We start from the raw sequence: 18,432 nt of genomic DNA on the forward strand, positions 1-18,432 counted from the left end.
TGTGGGCTCGGCATTATTTTCAGGGACTTGAGGTAGTTGATTTCTGATGGAGCAGGCTGTTCTATGGGTGAGTCCAGCTCCACCCCTACCGGCGCCAATTCCCAGAAGCATCTATATCAGCCGTCTGTGACACTGACTCTTGTCAGGCCAGTTCCTGGAACATGGCTGCCCTGTTAGCTCCTTCTGCAGAAGAAACTACTGCAGTCCCGAGTGGCTAAAAACAACCGATTCCTTATACTGTACAATTTCATAGGTCAGGAATTTGGGTGGGGTCTGATTGCACAACTCTTCTGCTTCTGGAGGCCCTGAGGGAGGTCTCTCGGTGGCGTTCAGCTGGCAAGATGGATGGTTCTAGAAGTTTCCCTCACATATCTAGAACCTTGGCAGGGCTGGTTGGCAGGTCGGTCTCAGAGTGAGCTTTCCAGCATCAAGTCTCAGAGTAGTCGGACTTCTCACCTGAGGATCCCGGGTTCCAAAAGCGAATGTTCCAGAGAACCAGGAGAAAGTTATGTGGCCTTTTATGACCAAAAGCCTCAGAGGTGACATCGGGTGCTTCAGCAGTCACAAATCCACCCAGGTTCAAGGGGAGAGGCCATAAACCCCACCTCTCACTGGAAGGAGTGTCAAAGACTTTAAGGTCGCGTTTTTAAAGTGTTACAATGGCCCAGTGGTCCAAGTTGGCCCTCAGTGCTCCATGACCCACCCCTTCTTCCATACTCCTTCTGCCCTGCCCCCAGCCACTCCCCCACCAGCAAGATGGCCAATGTTCACCTCCTCTCTCAGGAAGGATCTGAAACACTCTTTCATCTAAGTGTCGGGATCTTCACGTGTTACTCCCCCGAGGGGCATTTTTACGTGAAAATTGTGGCCCGAGAATGGTGTGGCATACCCAAAGGAATGCATTGCTAATGGTGGAATTTCAGGCATCTACCGCAGGACAGTAGGGGATATATTTTTCGGCCAAGGGACTTTCTTGCTGCAGACAGCTGGCTGCTCAATCTGCCCTGAGCCCATAAACACCAAACTGTGGCCACTGGGGCTCTCAGAGCAGCCTGGACAGCAGCTTCTGCACAGCGGTTCCCCAGCCATCCCTGGGAATCAATACCCAGCCTGCAGAAGGGGAAGAGGTGATGTTTCTGGGCCACGCTGGTGGCCAGCTCAGAGCTACCCAGATGTAGTGCCGCACAGTCTAAGGGGTGAGAATGAAGGCAGTGTGTGCACAGAATTCAAGTTCCTTTGAAAGTTAAAACATTTATGTAGCATTGGCTCCCCCAGGGCGTTATGCCTCCTTTTCCTCATTATTTGGTTTCTCAGCACTAACCTGTGCATTAGAAACAAAGACCATGTCAAACAAAACAAAACAAACAATTATGGAACAATGACCTGATGTAGAATAATGCTAATTTCAAGGGGGGCAGGGCAGGGGAGAACCCTGCACTCCACCTGCTTCTGCTCTCCCTTTCCCTCCCTCTCTCCGTGTCTCTCCCTCTCTCCGTGTCTCTCTCTCTCTCTGTGTCTGTGTCTGTCTCTCTCCCTCTCTCTCTCTCTCTCTCTCTCTCTCTCTCTCCATATCACAGCAGGACTTGTTCATCTTATTAATTTTCTTGGTTTGGCCTAGCCCGATGTCAAGATGAAATGAGTATGGCCAGTACATTTCAATTTTTCAGATAAATCTCAGAAATTTCCACACAGGTTCCTTTTAACGTACCCCCCAACCCCTTTAAACCAAAGCTCGGAGTGCTTAGTTTCGGGGGAGAGACATCTGGGAGGTTCTGAGGGGAGGCACCAAAGACATTATGGGTCGCTTTAAATGAGCACTTACTATGTGCAGGCACCATTCTAAGCGTTTAAATTCTAAGTGTTTTCCATGCCAGAACGTCAATGACAAAGGAGGATTCTGAGGCACAGCGAGTCTAAGCAAACAGCCCAAAGGCACAGAGCTGGGAGGTGGCAGAGGGGAGATCTGAACTCAGGTTGCCTGTTGCCAGTGTCTGCTAATCCACTAGACCACATACTGATTCTGGTCCTCTGCCTTTGGCCTGTACTTCTGAGATCAATTCCAAGCAAATTTAGGCCAAGGCTGATCTCAAATAGATGAGGGGGCCTTGTGCTGGCTGGTGAGGAGGAAGTAACTAAGAAGGCCGGCCTGGTGGGTACAGCCAACGGTGGCTCTGTTTTGGAAGCATGAAGGGCTCTGGGCTGCTTGGAAAACAAAGCTAAAGCCCTCTGTTGTAAAATTGAGGCGAAGTGTTTGTCTGGACGGTGGAAACAGTGAGCTCTGCTCGACCCTGCAGCCATAAGGAGAGCTCCCTGGGCCTCCTCTTCTAGACCGAATTCCTCTAGGAACATTCCTCCCAAGCCACACAAAGGCTGCCTGTGTCATTAACCCTGGAAGGGCCAGACCCCTGGTACATGCTCTGTGGTTCAGCAAAGCAGACAGCTTCTGCCTGGACTTCACTGTGCAAAGAGCACCAGCGTCTGGCTGAGTTATTTCTGGGTCTTGGTACAAAGGACATTGCTAGGAGCCAGGGAATCCGGGGTCTGGTCCCGGCTTTGCTATAACTTGCTGCGGGATCTCGGGCATCTCACTTCTCCCTCAGCCTGAGTTTCTGTTTCTTCATCTACAGACTTGCATGATTTGACCTCCAAGTTCCCACCAGACCTGAAATCTTACGGTTCTTACACGAATCACAAAGGTGAGTCAACAAAACCTCTCAAACCCCAGGATCAATTTAAGCTGGGAGAGAGTAAGAGAGCATGGAGGGAAGAAGTCGACATAAGCTAGACAGTTTGGAAACAGGACAGGGGGACGAAGTTGTAGGATTCTCAGTCTGCAGAAGCATCATGCCCCGCCCCCTCACCCATGCCTCTCTCTCTGCCTTATGAGATTATGAATCAAAAATCCCTTTAATGGGGACAAATCTCTCATTGCAGAATGATTTCCATCCAGAAAGATTCAAATGCAAATCCTCCTGAGAGAGAATTACTTCACTGTTAACTTCATACTAAGGTATAAATGACTGACACAAAATGTATTCGTAAGAGCAGCTTTTGAAAGTTGGGAGCCTGGGTCTAGGAGCTTGAAGACAGAGAGGAGAAAGAGCAACCCAGAGAGCAGAGGCTATAAAAAGAGTCCAATAGGGCTTCCCTGGTGGCGCAGTGGTTGACAGCCCGCCTGCCGATGCAGGGGGCACGGGTTCTTCGTGCCCCGGTCCGGGAGGATCCCACATGCCGCGGAGCGGCTGGGCCCGTGAGCCATGGCCGCTGAGCCTGCGCGTCCGGAGCCTGTGCTCCGCAACGGGAGAGGCCACAACGGTGAGAGGCCCGCGTACCGCAAAAAAATAAAAAAAAAAAGGGTCCAATAGCACGATTAGTCTACAGCCCAACACTGCTTTATACACCACTGTCCCCCTACTTCCCAGCTCTGATGCAGGAGCCATGTTGGGGAGATTTCTGGTTTCAAGAACCAGAGAGGAGAAGCCAATCAAGCCGAGATACTGGGGAGGCACCTGGAGGGGCTGGGTAACCAACCAGAAAGATGACCTTGTTTCCTCAAGGGCTGAGGAGGGAGACATGGTGCCCAGCTGGCTTGGAGCCCAAGGTAGAGGGGCGTGGGGAGGGAAGCCAGGAAATGCTGAGCTGGCAGGCGGGCACTGCCCGTGCGTGGCCCTGCTTACGTTTTGTGTCTTCAGGGTCCTCACCTTGTAGGAAAGTAGTAGCTTGTGTTCTAACCAGCTGTCCCCATGTGTGATGTTTCGCGTGATTTACTAAAGGGGGAAAACATTTGTTTCTCAACGCAGACTTCCAAGAGAGCCCTGTGTGATGAATGACAGAGGAATCAGCACAGAGGCTGCTCGAGCCCTGGCCCTGATGGTAACCATCATGCTCTGAGTCTCAAGGAGGGAGGGGAACAGGGGCCGGAGCCCAGGCGCCCCCGAGCGGAGACAGAGCCGGATGGGGAGGAGGGACGGAACCAGTTGTGTCTGTCCCCAAGCTCCAGACTCATCCAGACTCGGCCAGAGGACCTTGGCCAGCAACAGGTCTGAGAAATCCATAGCAGAGCATCCGTCGTGGTGGCCTTAACGGGCAGGAATAATTCATGTTGTGAGGTTTGGTGCGAATATGCACATCCAGCACTTAGTACACAGTGAGCGCTCAAAAACTAATAGCACTGCCGCTGATTATCCTCTCCTGCAAGAGTTAGGTTCTTGAGGGTGTCCCCCTCCCACCTTCCTCAGCCCCCGGCCCTCCCCTCGGCTTCTGTTCCTTGCCTTTCGCTCCTCTGAACCCACTTGGAAAGGCTGGCTTTGCTGCATCGGCTGGCTGAGCCCCAGGGTCACGGCGCTCACTTAGCCCTGGGCGATGCTTGGCACGGTGGCGATGGTTTCCGGGTAACACTGCCCTCTCGGGAGCACCCCGGCTAGTGGGCGGGGATTTGAAGAGATCTGAAGGCTGAAGTTTGATATGGGCCTTTTGCCAAAGCAGCTGTCAGAACCAGGGCTGGGGACTATACAGATGGGATGGCGAGCGTGGCCAGGCCCCAAGCTCTAGGCGCTTCAGTCTCGGCGGCAGCAGCAGCAGTGACAAATACTGGGATAGCCAGCTGGGCAGGGGCCCGGCGTGGCCTGGCCGACGGACTGTGCCACTGGGGATGCAGAAGGGTGGGGGGCAGCCGGGCCCCAGACCCCATGAGGGGCGTTCAGAGTCAGGATTCTGAAGTCATGCGGAAATCACAGGGCCCCTCCGATAGCAGACAGAGGACGAAGCAGGCAGCATGGAAGCCGAATTCCGTGCGGGAGCCCACGTCCAAGGTGGGGGCTTGGTCGGGAAGCCCCATTTCCAAAGACCTGGGCTCAAGGCAGGAGGGACAGAGCTGCTTGAGTCACCGGCATCTTCCCTGTCCCCTGCCTCACCCAGTGTCGATGGTACCACATCACGTCAAGAGCTTCCTAGAGGCCCGGATGGGGATGGACTTCTCTCAGTCCAGCCAGTGGCTAGAACAGCTCCAGGTGCAAAATGTGAACTTAATAACCAGCAACACAGGCGCCACAGAGAATGTACCGAGAAGCATCGTGGTGATGTCACTTTTACCGGCAGAGAATTCCATGGTTTTTATTTTGATCCCCAACACAATGGCCACGAGGGGCTGCAGCGCTCTGGCTTAGGAGCTCCATGGATGAAGCAGATGCCATGAGTTCCCATGGAGCAGAATTCGCCCATCCTGGTTTTCGCGGTTACGCTTGCAGAACGAAAGGATTTTTCCACAGCAATGTCATTTTAACAGCACCGTGGCAAGGAGCAGCAAGAGACCACCTCCGGCCTCCCAAGTGTACGGTGTTAACAGTTACCACGGGCACTACTTCTCCCGGCTCCCCCCTCCACACACATAAATACACACACACATACAATACACACGCATACCTATATATATGCACACACAAATACATGCACACATCCAAACACCAAACACAAAAAGCTCACAGAAATGCATACACGTGTACACACAGAAACACAGACACAGATTCAGAGTCACCCACATCTTCTTGCTGAAACGTAGAGCTGCGGTATGGAGAAAGAGAGCAGACCAAGACCGCCTGTTCTTTAGGAAGTGACTGTGGATGGAGCCTCTTATCGACATTCGGGTAGAGACTCTCCGTCCTGCTGTGGTGGCTTCCAGCTCTTTTTGGACTCCGTGGGATAAAGGAAAGAGAGGCGGGCATCCCTGGGTCCCGCCTGGTTCCGTATTCCCAGACTGCGAAGGTTCTGGGCTCCTGGCAGAGGTGAACTCTGCCCCAAAACTATACCTGCCTGTGAGGTTGCCGGCAGAACCACGGATGGTACCATGTTATAAGCCTCAAACCTAAGTATGTCCCTGGGTCCTATTCACCATATGCATTCTGGCTTGCTTGGTCTTCCATTGACAGGATGGGAAAGGAGTTGTACCACTCAGGGTTCAGTGCAAGGAACAGAAACTGCTCGAGGTATTTTATGCACAAAGGGATTTAATACAGGGAAGCCGGTGCTTACAAAATCATTGGAAGGTGTATTCGTTCCCTGAAGCCATCATAACAAACGACCACAACCTGGGTGGCTTAAAACAACAGAAGTGGGTCCTCTCACTATTCTGGAAGCCAGACGTCTGAAATCAAGGTCAGGTCACGCTCCCTCTGGAGGCTCTAGGGAAGAATCCTTTGCCTCTTTCAGTTTCTGGTGGCTGTCAGCATTCTTTGTAGCTGTATCACTCCCGCCTCTGTCTTCGCACGGCCCTCTTCTCCTCTGTGTTTTCTCCTCCTCTCTCTGTTATAAGGACGTGTATCATTGGGTTTAGGGCCCACCTAGGTAATCCAGGATGATATCATCTCAAGATCTTTAACTTAATTACATCTATAAAGCCTCTTTTGCCAAATCAGGTCCCATGTACAGGTTCTAGGCATTAGGACGTGGACAGAGCTTCTGCGAGGCCACCATCCAACCCATTACAGAAGGGCTGTTGTGAAAACTCTAGGCTGGGTCTCCAGAAATGACTCCCAGAATCCTGCAATCCTGACCTGCCAGGGGAGCCACCAATGGAGCAGCTGTATTTAAAAATCCATTGCTGCTGGGCTTCCCTGGTGGCGCAGTGGTTGAGAGTCCGCCTGCCGATGCGGGGGACACGGGTTCGTGCCCCGGTCCGGGAAGATCCCACATGCCGGGGAGCGGCTGGGCCCGTGAGCCATGGCCGCTGAGCCTGCGCGTCCGGAGCCTGTGCTCCGCAATGGGAGAGGCCACAACAGTGAGAGGCCCGCGTACCGCAAAAAAAAAAAAAAAAAATCCACCGCTGGAGCTGTGAGCTTGCAATCAGGAAGCTTCCCCAGCTGCTGCAGCAACTGCCTCTGGACACTGACAAAACTGGTGAGCAGACACTGGAACGCTGCTACGGAAAATTCCGTGTTTTCTTCAGTCCATCAAGGGCCAGGCAGAGCTGACTACACAGAGTAGATGGTTGTGGTGGACTCCTGTTCGTTGTCCATCTAGTATTCGCTCACTTAATTTCCAGGAAAACCTTCTGATTTTCAACTGGGGGGCCACTCTGTATCAGCTGTCAATGGCTGTGTAACAAACTCTTCCCAAACTTCATGACTTCAAACAATAACCATTATTTCTCATGGTTCTGTGAGTGGACTAGGCTCAGCTGGGTGGTTCTTCTGCTCCTTGTGGTGTCTGGAGGCCCAGCTGGTCTGGACCGTCCAAGATGGCTCCACCCACACAGCTGGCAGGTAGTGCTGGGTGCTGGCAGGGAGATCAGCTGGGGATACTGGCCAGGGCTCCAAGATTCTCCCCCACGTGGGCCTCTCCACATGGCTGCCTGGGCTTCCTCACAGCATTCTGTGAGGGTGTGTTCCAAGCAAGCAAAAGCAGAATCCACAGATCTCGTAAGGCCCAGCCTTGAAATTTACACAGTGTCACGTCTACCATATGTTTGGGGTCAAAACAAGGCATAAGGCTGGTCTAGATTCAAGGGGAGGGGAAATGGACTCTACCTCTCAATGAGAGGAGTGGCAAAGAAGTTGTGGGCAGCTTTTCATCCACCACTCACCCCTAACTACTCTCAAGCCATGGGGTTCTGGGGGAGCTGACACCCCTGCCTGGAGTGGCATGTGACTCATGCCCAGCCTATCAGAACATCTTTTCCCCAGCATCAGTGATTGGATCAGGCAGGGATGGTTACCTGATGCAAGTCAGGTCAAAATGGTAATCAGACTCACTTTGGGGACTTTCATTAGAGCTCTCAGGAAAATATCCTCGTTACTTTCCATGCCAAACTTGAACCAGAGTACATATGAGGAGATGCTGCCACCATCTTGCCATCAGTAGGGAATCTAAGCATGAAGCCAGGGCCAGGAGGAGAGAGAGGGAGAAACTGAGTCCCAATGGCACGGTTTAATTCCTGAATACAGCAAAGTCTCATCCAACTTGGACAGCTGGTGGGCGTCCCCGAGCTGATCCTGCTGCCAGGAAAGGTGCCAGGGAAATCGGTTGGGGCCCTACCTGTCCTTCCTCACCACCCACTGCCAGGTGGCATGTTAGAATGAAAGCAAACCTCAGGTGGAATTTGACCAGCTAGATGATGATTATTAGGAAGCAGGTACAAGGACAGTGCTACAACCTGTTCTTGCAGGCTTGGTAACACCCACTCCATCTGCAGGTGCTCCAATATGCACTCTGCACACAGCGTCCTTCTGACGGAGATGCAGTGATACTCTCTTGGTGGCGTCAGCCGAACTTCTGGGGGAACCAGGCACCACAGTCCTCTGGACGTGGGAAGACGGTAGGAGGCCAAATGGAACTCCAGATTAGAGCACCGTGCTGAGGGTGTCAGGAGCCCGTAATCTTTTTAATTCATTCATTCATTCATTCATTCATTCATTTTTGGCCACGTTGGGTCTTCATTGCTGCACGTGGGTTTTCTCTAGTTGCGGCGAGCGGGGGCTACTCTTCATTGCGGTGCACGGGCTTCTCATCGTGGTGGCTTCTCTGGCTGCGGAGCACAGGCTCTAGGCACGTGGGCTTCAGTAGTTGTGGCACGCGGGCTCAGTAATTGTGGCTCGCGGGCTCTAGAGCACAGGCTCAGTAGTTGTGGTGCACAGGCTTAGTTTCTCCGGACCAGGGCTTGAACCCGTGTCACCTGCATTGGCAGGCAGATTCTTAAGCATTGCGCCTCCCGGGAAGTCCCCCCATAATCTTTTTTTATTATTGAAGTATAGTTGATTTACAATGTTGTGTTAGTTTCAGATGTCCAGCTAGGTGACTCAGTTATACGTATACATAGATCCATTCTTTTTCAGATTCTTTTCCATTATAGTTGATTATAAGATACTGAATATAGTTTCCTGTGTTATACAGTAGGACCTTGTTCTTAAACCATGTTTCTTGATATTTCTAAGATACCTGTGCTAATTAAAGGTCTTTCTGGTGTCAATTTATTTCTTTTTCTTTTCTTTTTTTTTTGGCGGTACGCGGGCCTCTCACTGTTGTGGCCTCTCCCGTTGCGGAGCACAGGCTCCGGACGTGCAGGCTCAGCGGCCATGGCTCACGGGCCCAGCGGCTCCACGGCATGTGGGATCTTCCCGGACCGGGGCACGAACCCGTGTCCCCCGCATCGGCAGGCGGACTCTCAACCACTGCGCCACCAGGGAAGCCCTTTTTCTTTTTTTTTTTTGGTGTAGATTTAGATCTGGAGATGTGAAGTACTTCAGTAGCCACTTCTGGAGTCTGGGTTCCTGATTAGTTTCTTCCAAATGCTAATTAACTGCCCCTAGAGTAGCTATACTTACATACACACACACACACACACACACACACACACACACACACACACACACACACACACACACACACACACCTCTGTACACATAGAGATGTCTTACGGTGACTTATCACACAGATAATATAACACCGTTCTGGTAGAATGAGATGCCACATGCAACCTTTTTATAAGAAGCTCTCCCTTTCTCTGATTTCACCGAGAGGGAAGGCAGATGACTAACAATGAAATCTTTGAACCCATCAGGGGAGGTGCTGTGATGTGAGCGAGACACAGGGAATCTCATTCTGGGGTCCTTCAAAGACCATGGAGAGGACCCAGGGTAGCAAGGAATCCTCTGAATCATGAGGAAAATGATTGGTGTCAATGCATGTGTGCATTCAGGGTGTGGAGGTGGGGAGAGGGTGGCAACTTCTATCAGATTCTAAGAGGGTCTTGACACCCGCAACGTGTTAAGATTCTCCGAACTCGGCACAGTTGGGCAGAGCAGGTGTAAAGAAACATCTTGCCTGGAGATGGCCTGGGCAAGCTTTAGCAATTTCCCAGTAGAGTCAGATCTATCGGTCCAGGACTTGTGCTCTTAAAGGAGATTTCAAAAGAATCACGCAGGGTCAGAGGGTGGGTTAAACGTCGAGCATTTGAGAAGCAACCATGTTTAAAATTTTCTTTTTAGTTTTTCAGAGTTTTCAATTGTAGTAAAAACCACATCGTATAAAATTGACCAAGCATTTTTTAAGGGGACAGTGCAGATTCACATCGTTGTGCAACAGATCTCCAGAACTTTTGCATCTTGCAAAACTGAAACTGTTCTCACTGAACAATAACTCCTCTTCTCCTCCTCCCCCGTGCCTGGCAACCACCCTTCTATTTTCTGTCTCTACGGATTTGACCATTCAAGCTACGTCATACAAGTGGAATCATACAGTCTGTTTTTATGGGATTGGCTTCTTTTATTTAGCATACCGTTCTCAGGGTTTATCTACGTAGCGGCACATGGCAGAATTTCCTTCCTTTCTAAGGCTGAATAATATTCCATTGTGTGGACAGACCACATTTTGTTTATCCACTCATCCTTTGTTGGACACTTGGGTTGCATCCACCTCTTGGCTACCGTGAATAATGCTGCTATGAACATGGGTGTGAAAAATCTCTCTTCTCTGCTTTCAACTCTTCTGCATAAATACCCAGAAGTGGAATTGCTGGATCAGCCGGTAGTTGTATTTTTAATTTTTGAGAAACCGCCATACTGTTTTGCATAGTGGTAGGAGCAATAGTGTTTTTAGCGGAACCTAGGGTCACTCAGAGAGTAAGGCACAGAAATTCTGGTCTCCTTTAAAATCGTTTTTTTGGGGGATGGGAAGGCAATACGGGGTCCTTATATGGTTAGGAGCAGGCAGACAGAGCTGGGTTTGAACCTTAGCTCCATGACCAAGTGGTTCTGTGACAATCTCTTTAGGTCATTATCTACTCAGCTATAAAATGGGTAACCGCAGAACTCAGCATCATTAAGATTAACTAAGATCACGTATAGGTCACTAAGGATGGAGACCCAGGGTGGATGGGGCTTCCGCTCAGGAAAACACATCAACGTTTTCACGAAGAAGGACCACAGCAGGCCAGCACCCAGAATGGAGAAGTTGGAACACAGGGAGATAACTTGCTCTGGGACCAGAGACATGAGAAATTTGAGTTTTCCACAGGCAGGCGGAGACTCCTCCAGGCTTGGGCAAGAGAGTTGGAGGGAGAAAGGTCTCAAAAGGGAGAGGAAGTAAACTGCAAAACTGCAGCCCTCGGAGGCTTAGGTGACAGAGGCCAGAGATGGATGCCTAATGAGGGCAGTCAGCCAGGATATTGTGGGACATTCGCTTTGAAGTTCCTTCTGCACATGGGCCCTTTGAGAGCTCTTTCTCGGTTTGCTATGGACCTTTGGGTCTCGTGGATGCGCGCCCCATAGACATTCAAAGCCAGGTGTTGCGCGGACTCATAGCTCCGGTGCAGGTCTTAAAAGTTGGGGTTCCCGATGTGGGGTTTAAACCCTTCACTCCTCAGGGAGAAGCTCCGGGCTTGTGGGTTCCCTCCTGATGGTGGGTCGCCATGCCAGCGTGGGGTTTATGGTGACAGTGTGTCTCAGCCTTTCCTTCCCTCCTTTTTTCTGGCTGTGCAGCACGGCTTGCAGGATCCTAGTTCCCGAACCAGGGATTAAACCCAGGCCTCCGGCACTGCAAGCACAGTCCTAAGCACTGGACCGCCGGGGAAGTCCCGTCCTTCCCTCCTCGATGTGGCTCTTTTCTGGTTTGCTGACGTGAAGGAGCTGCTCAGCTAGTTTTCTGAGGAAACGGTTCCACGTGTAGCTATAGATTTGGTGTGTCCGTCCTTAGGTGGCTTCTCGTCCTTCACTGTCCTGTGACCGCCCACCATCACCTCCAAACCTTCAGTACAAGGCTGCTACATCTCACAGGCCAGGGGGCCACACCACCACTTTAATTTAACAAACACTTCTTATACTCAGTGCCGGGCATGCGTCAGGCACTGTTAGAATCAGTTCTCAAACACTGACCCTCACAGCAACCAGAGGGGGAAACAGGCACGGGCAGTTACGTAACTCGTCCAAGGTCTCAGAGCTGGTCAGTGGCAGTGCTGGGATTCTAGCCTAGACCGTGCGGCTCCGGAGTCCCCGTTCCCAGCTACTCTACTGCTTCTCAACGGGGGAGTCAGGAGCGCGCAAGACGGGCAGCAGGAGCTGGGGAAGGGGCGGGATTTGCAGCCACCTGGAGACTGTGCACGTCTGAGATTCCTCAGCCACGCTTCAGCCACAGTGGCTTCCCTTGGATATGAAGGAAGAGAACTGTGGGCTGTCTGATGACACGGGACTGGCAGGGGGTCAGCGCTCAATAAATAAGGTCGCCGCTCAGCATCACCACCTCTCCCAATCACTTCTGACCACATCCCTCCTTTGAATTGCACACCTTCCGCAACAGGGTCAGAAATCAACTTCCCACTTCTGCCGGGGTGCCAGGAAGGACCAGCTCCCTTTGCCACCTCTCTCTCCAGACCCCATGACTCACAGCTCCAGGAGTGGGATGGTCCCCATGCAGCTGAGAGAACATCCCCTAAGGCCACATGAGTCCTGGCTGCGTGGTGTGTGTCGTCTCTGCCCCTGCTCCCCGCCTCCAATGACAAAGGGAAACAAAGAGGATGAAAAGGAAACACCAGAGAAAGAAGAAAAAGGAAAAGACAGGGAAAGAGTACTCCTTTCCCTCCTCTCTGCCCTTAACCTTGACCTGCTGAGCAGTGGTTGCCATTGCCGCTTCCAGCCTTGGTCGTCTCATCTCTCTGATAGTTCAAGTCCCCAGAGCAAGGTCTGGGGCACCTTTCTCTGCATCTTAAGGTGAGATCAAGTAGGCAGCCAGCAGCCAGAAAATAACTCGAGAGGAGAACAAAGAAGTATTCTGATGCTTTTAAAATTTGTTTTCTGCACAGGCTTATGAGCAGGCAAACGCTGTAAGTGTACACGAGTGGAAAGCGTCGCCAAATTATAGAAAACACTCCCTGCGTGTGCTATGGACTCGTTCCTGGCCTCCTCCCCGATTCCTCCTACCTTCAAAATTAATTTCATCAGCCGGAAGGAAGATCTCAGAAGTGCGTTCTCTCAAAACAAGTCGTTCTTCATCTGAATAGTGGAGACTTTGGCTCGAAAAACAACTATACGGCATGAACGTGGCAGCGGGGTGTGGGCAGGTGAAACGGACGGTGGGATTCTTCTTGGAAACACTGACTCCAGGGGAAGCAGAAGGGAAGCCCCTTCTGCCGCAGTGGGCCCACCACCCAGCATAAAGAGCACACAGAAGCCCCCTGCAAATGCACAGAGACCCTTGGGTACAATCTCCTGGGGGGCAGGCCCTCTTCAGGCATGCTGGTTCCCTACTGCAAGCAGTGTCCCCAGGCTTGAGCCGCTCTACTGCTGTCACCTCCAATCTTGAACTCCAGCTCCACCCTCGGGTCCTGAGCTAAACTGTTCCCTTAGCTTTTGACCTAGCAATTGGACTTCTAGAAAGTAATCCTTCAGATCGATTTGCCCATTTGCAGAAAGATACGTGCACGGAGCTGCTCATTGCTGCATTGTTCATAACAGGCCAAACCTGGAAGCAACCTAAATGGCCATCGGAAGGGGACTGGCTAAATTAAATATGGCGCACCCAGACTTTCGAATGATAAACAGACCTTCAGTATGTGCTGATGGGAAAAGGTCTGGGAGCCATACTGCTGGCTGAAGAATGTTCCGTGCAGACAGTGTGCGACAGTATTGTCCCAGTCTTCGTTGGATTTCCCCCAAAGCACACCTTGAGACAAGAATCTGGGTGCATGTCATTATTTGGGAGGTGATCCAGGAAGCACAGTGAGGAAGAGGGAAGCGAGACAGGGCAGGGGGGATGCCAATAAAGGCTGTATCAGTGAGTGGGTTCCTGCTGTAGGCATCTGGGGCTCAGTCCTGTGGGGACCCTCTAAGGGTCTGTGTGGAACGCGCCTCAGGACCATGCCACCAAGGGGCTAGGAAGCTGGGGTATTTATCCACCAACTCCACTCCTTCATTGGTCGAGGGGCATTCATTCCTGGACACTTACTTCCAGCCAACCCCAAGTTCCAGCAGATATCTCCTTGGCCAGCGATCACCCTGACGCAGAGAGATACAGGAAGAGGTAAACTTTGATAGAAATGTCTGCAGGTGCCTCTGGGAGTGGGTGGAGGTGATCCAGGGGAGGTGAGTGGGTACGACAGATAGCATCTGCTGTGGTCCCATCTGTGTATCAAAAAAAATTCTAGGGATGTGGGCCTGAAGGCCTAGGGCATATACTGCGGAGAGGCCCTTTTCACCTTGAACCCTTCTACGGGGTTTGCATTTTAAAAAACAGACCCCTATATGCCTTAAATCACTGAAAAAATGGTTAATCATTTTAAAACTGCTCTCTCCACAGCTACTACAACCCCGACTGAACGTTTCTGCCCTCCTTGAGTCTCTTCCAGGACCAAACAATAATTCCTCGCTTGTCTTATGTGCTGTCCGGCATGAAGCCCAGCAAAATACACCTCACATGTACGATCGAAGCTGAGCCCTAGGACTACCCTGGGAAGTGGGAAGTCGAGTCCCAACTTTAGAGATGGGGACACAGAGGCTTAAAGAACCTAACTTTAACTTGTTCAAGGTCATACAGTAAGAGTGGGGGTCCATACGTGGAACCAGAATTTGAACCAAAACCTGCCTGGCTTCTGAGCCTGTGCCTGCAGCCATGATGATGTTTCCATAGCTTTTCCTCCTTCTCTCTGGGGGACACTTTAATTCTCCTTCAGGCCAACCATTTTCCCCTCCCCACATGCTTAACAAGTTACTGACAAAAGACCCCGAATAGCCAAAGCAATTCTGAGAAAGAAAAATGAAGCTGGAGGAATCAGGCTCCCTGACTTCAACTATACTACAAAGCTACAGTCATCAAAACAGTATGGTACTGGCACAAAAACAGACATATAGATCAATGGAACAGGATAGAAAGCCCAGAAATAAATCCAGACACCTATGGTCAATTAATCGACAACAAAGAAGGCAAGACAATACAATGGAGAAAAGACAGTCTCTTCAATAAGTGGTGCTGGGAAAACTGGACAGCTACATGTAAAAGAATGAAACTAGAACATTCTCTAATTCCATACACAAAAATAAACTCAAAATGGATTAAAGACCTAAATGTAAGACCGGATACTATAAAACTCTTAGAGGAAAACATAGGCAGAACACTCTATAACATAAATCACAGCAAGATCCTTTTTGACCCATCTCCTAGAGAAATGGAAATAAAAATAAACAAATGGGACCTAATGAAACTTAAAACGTTTTGCACAGCAAAGGAAACTGTAAACAAAACAAAAAGACGACCCACAGAATGGGAGAAAATATTTGCACATGAAGCAACCAACGAGGGATTAATCTCCAAAATGTACAAACAGCTCATGCAGCTCAATATCAAAAGAACAAACAACCCAATAAAAAATGGGCAGAACACCTAAATAGACATTTCTCCAAAGAAGACATACAGATGGCCAAAAAGCACATGAAAAGCTGCACAACATCACTAATTATTAGAGAAACGCAAATCAAAACTACAATGAGGTATCATTTCACACTGGTCAGAGTGGCCATCATTAAAAAGTCTACAAACAATAAATGCGGAGACGGCGTGGAGAAAAGGGAACCTTCCTACACTGTTCGTGGGAATGTAAATTGGTACAATTATTATGGAGAACAGTACGGAAGTTCCTTAAAAAAACTAAAAATAGAACTACCATATGATCCAGCAATCCCACTCCTGGGCATATATCCAGGGAAAACCATAATTCGAAAAGATACATGCACCCAACGTTCATTGCAGCACTATTTACAAGAGCCAAGACATGGAAGCAACCTAAATGTCCATTGACAGAATGGATAAAGAAGATGTGGTACATAAATACAGCGGAATTTTTTTTTTTTTTTTTTTTTTTTTTTGCAGTATACGGGCCTCTCACTGTTGTGGCCTCTCCTGTTGCGGAGCACAGGATCTGGACGCGCAGGCTCAGCGGCCATGGCTCACGGGCCTAGCCGCTCCGCGGCATGTGGGATCCTCCCAAACCAGGGCACGATCCCATGTCCCCCGCATCAGCAGGCGGACTCTCAACCACTGCGCCACCAGGGAAGCCCAATACAATGGAATATTACTCAGCCATGAAAAGGAATGAAATAATGCCATTTGCAGCAACATGGATGGACCTAGGGATTACCATACTAAGTGAAGTAAGTCAGATAGAGAAAGACAAATATCACATGATATCACTTATATGTGGAATCTGAAAAAATGATACAAACGAACTTATTTACAAAACAGAAATAGACTCACAGACTTCAAAAACAAACTTATGTTACCAAAGGGGAAAGGTGGGGGGAGGGAAAAATTAGGAATTGAGATTAACATATACACACTACTATATATAAAATAGTTAACCAACAAGGACCTACTGTATAGCACAGGGAACTCTACTCAATAATCTATAATAACCTATATGGGAAAAGAATCTGAAAAAGAATGGATACATGTATATGAATAACTGAATCACTTTGCTGTACACCTGAAACTAACACAACATTGTAAATCAACTGTACTCCAATATAGAATGAAAATTAAATTTAAAAAGAAAAAGAAGCTACCGGTCCCTCATCAGCCAGACACAGTGTAGGGACAGGGAAGGACAGTGTTGAATGGAGTCATCCCCTCTGGCTAAATTGTATCCCCCACCAAAATATACAGGCAGACTTCGGAGATACTTTGGGTTTGGCTCTAGACCACCGCAATAAAGTGAATATTACAATAAAGCAAGTCACACCCATTTTTGGTTTGCCATTGCATATGAAAGTTACGTTTACACTATACTATAGTCAATTAACAATCTATTGACCGGAGACGTATTAATACATCTTTTGCTACCCGAACCTTATTGACCGGAGACATATCAATACGTTTTTAGAGAGTGATACAATTAACATCACCATGCGAAGCTGTTAGAGCTTAAAATTGATCAAGGGTCCATTATACAACTTATGATTCTCACTATCATTCACATTTTGCTCCTTTAGGTTTTTGTTCCAACCTTGTGTATATTATAAACGCAAGTTTATTACCGTAAAATTTTCAAAAATGACGCGTCGCAAAGTTTGGAGTGAAGAAAAATTTCCTGGTGAATTTTATGCAGATACCAATACTTTCTCTGATTGTCCGAGCAACATATATACTAGCGTCTCAGAAGATGACAGTTCTTCAGAATATAGTTCTGATTCAGACAGTGTGAATATTAGACCAAACAAAGACAAAAAACCTTAGTGATTGATTCTGATACGGAAAATGAAAATGAAACTCACGGTGCTGGAGAATGCTCCTTTGCTTCTACAGAAGAGTGGATTGAAAATTCGAAGACTTCACATTTCACGAAAATTAGAAGACTTTACAGGTGTGTCAGGTGTAACTATTGAATGTAATAACCTGCAAAGTGTTAGTAAAACAACAGAATTAATTTTTGGAACGGCCTTTTCAAGTTGGTCGCTTCTCAAACAAACTTGTATCACCAACCCAATGAAAAATCATATAAAAAGTATGATAAGGCTTTAAAATGGACTGATGTAACCAATAGTGACACGGAGAAGTTTCTTGGATTAGTAATTTTGATGGGATAAGAAAGTCACCCTGTAAAGAATATTGGCCGACTGATCCCTTACTTGAAACACCTACCTTTCCAAAGATTATGATGAGAAGAAGGTTCAAACAAATAATGACATTTCTTCACTTTAACGATAACTCAGAAGCTCCGCTTCCTGCAGACAGAATTTCAAAAGTTAAATCTCTTTTGTATTATTTTCTACCAAAATTTCAACCGATCTATATACCCAAACAAGGCTATCACTTGAGGAGGCAAAGATAAAGTGGAGAGGACGACTCAGATTCAAAACCTATAATCCCGGAAAACTTACAAGATATGGAATTTTGGTCAGGGTGCTTAGCAAAAGTGAAACCGGATATATACGCAACCTTGAGATTTACATGGGTGAAGGAAAGAAACTGCAAGAAACAATATTATCGGTCCTACAACCTTATCTTGGTTCATGGCACCATATTTACCAAGACAATCATTACAACAGTGTGTCCACATCTGAAATATTGTTGAAAAATAAAACAGTTTGTGGGACTATAAGAGAGAGTCGTGATCTACCAAACCAATTAAAGGAGAAAGCTAAAAATCTACAGAGGGGAGAAATGACATTCTTACAGAAGGGAGAAGTGATTCTTCTTATATGGAAAGACAAGAGGTTAGTCTGCATGGCGACATTATTCATGACTCCTCCACAGCATCTACAGGAAAGTTAGACAGGAGGACTGGCCATCAGATAACTAAGCCCACTTGTATATTAGAGTACGACAAATATATGAAAGGAGCTGATCGATCTGATCAATATCTGGCAAACTTCAATATCCTCTGGAAAACTCGAAAATGGTATAAGAAAGTGGGTTTCTATTTGATTAATTGTGGTGTATTCAATACGCTTAAAATTTATT

At 48.6% G+C, this 18,432-nt stretch overlaps 1 long non-coding RNA gene across 1 annotated transcript in view; it reads right to left on the bottom strand.

Moving 5' to 3' along the window:
* The window catches only part of LOC137217408 (uncharacterized), a 72,986-nt gene that overhangs the window by 38,946 nt on the left and 15,608 nt on the right, over positions 1 to 18,432 (bottom strand). Inside the window, exons 3-4 of the long non-coding RNA XR_010940089.1 lie at positions 17,611 to 17,693; positions 17,244 to 17,364 (exon numbers count right to left, since the gene is read on the bottom strand). This is a non-coding gene — a long non-coding RNA (uncharacterized lncRNA). The remainder of the gene's footprint in view (positions 1 to 17,243; positions 17,365 to 17,610; positions 17,694 to 18,432) is intronic.

Source organism: Pseudorca crassidens, chromosome X, assembly GCF_039906515.1.
Source record: "Pseudorca crassidens isolate mPseCra1 chromosome X, mPseCra1.hap1, whole genome shotgun sequence".
Lineage (NCBI taxonomy): Eukaryota > Metazoa > Chordata > Mammalia > Artiodactyla > Delphinidae > Pseudorca > Pseudorca crassidens.